Raw genomic sequence first — 913 nt, forward strand, 5'->3', positions numbered from 1 at the left:
CCCTAACCCTAACCCTAACCCTAACCCTAACCCTAACCCTAACCCTAACCCTAACCCTAACCCTAACCCTAACCCTAGCAGGGGATAGTTATCTAGTGTAGAGGCTAAGTTAGTCCTGGCTAGTACAGCAAGCTGTGCCTATAGCTAATAGAAGAGCTACCATAAGATATAGTACTCCTCCTAGATCCTAAATGACTTCTACGCTGAATTATAGAGGGCTTAGTGGGTGCGATATTTACTGGTGAGATACACCTACTCTATAATCTATGAGTTATGGGACCAGCTGCTAAGCGTGTGTTAGGCTCCTTGGTGAATCTAGGGATTAAGTGCAATCTCCTTAAGCCTGTTATTATTAAATGGTATGGTCTTGGCTGTATCCTACACCTCCTTAATAGATATATACAGTTAAAAGTACTGCACCCCACTATAGAAGAGAAGTGAGTGTTTAGGAGGGACACTAGTTAGGGCACTAGCCTCCCCCAGTATATTCTAGGTGTAGTAGCGCTGGCCCTAGCCACTCTTCTTTAGTAGCTACTGGTTGTAGATATGCTGTGTGTGCATTTCTTAACAGTAGCACTACTATAGATAGGTCTGGGGCTGTTTGTTAAACCTGAGTGTCTTGGCCTGGAGGACACTTATACTAGGGTATATCTCCTTCGCCAGGTCTATAAAGAAGTGATCCTTATTAACATGCTCTATATTTACTATATTGGCGAGATAGATCTAAAACTGCTCTATTATATCTAGAAGGTTAGGTTGGTAGGGTGTAGACTTAAAGTGTAGCTTAGTGCCCTTGGCGCTGAAGAATAGCTGTGGTTCTGTTACGGATCACGTCCGCAACCTGACCGAGGCCAGTGGCCGCAGGGACGCTAGGGCCCAAGGGGGAAGGTTACCCGGAGGAGGACTGGACCCC

Source organism: Cyphellophora europaea (genome assembly GCF_000365145.1).
Source record: "Cyphellophora europaea CBS 101466 unplaced genomic scaffold supercont1.3, whole genome shotgun sequence".
NCBI lineage: Eukaryota > Fungi > Ascomycota > Eurotiomycetes > Chaetothyriales > Cyphellophoraceae > Cyphellophora > Cyphellophora europaea.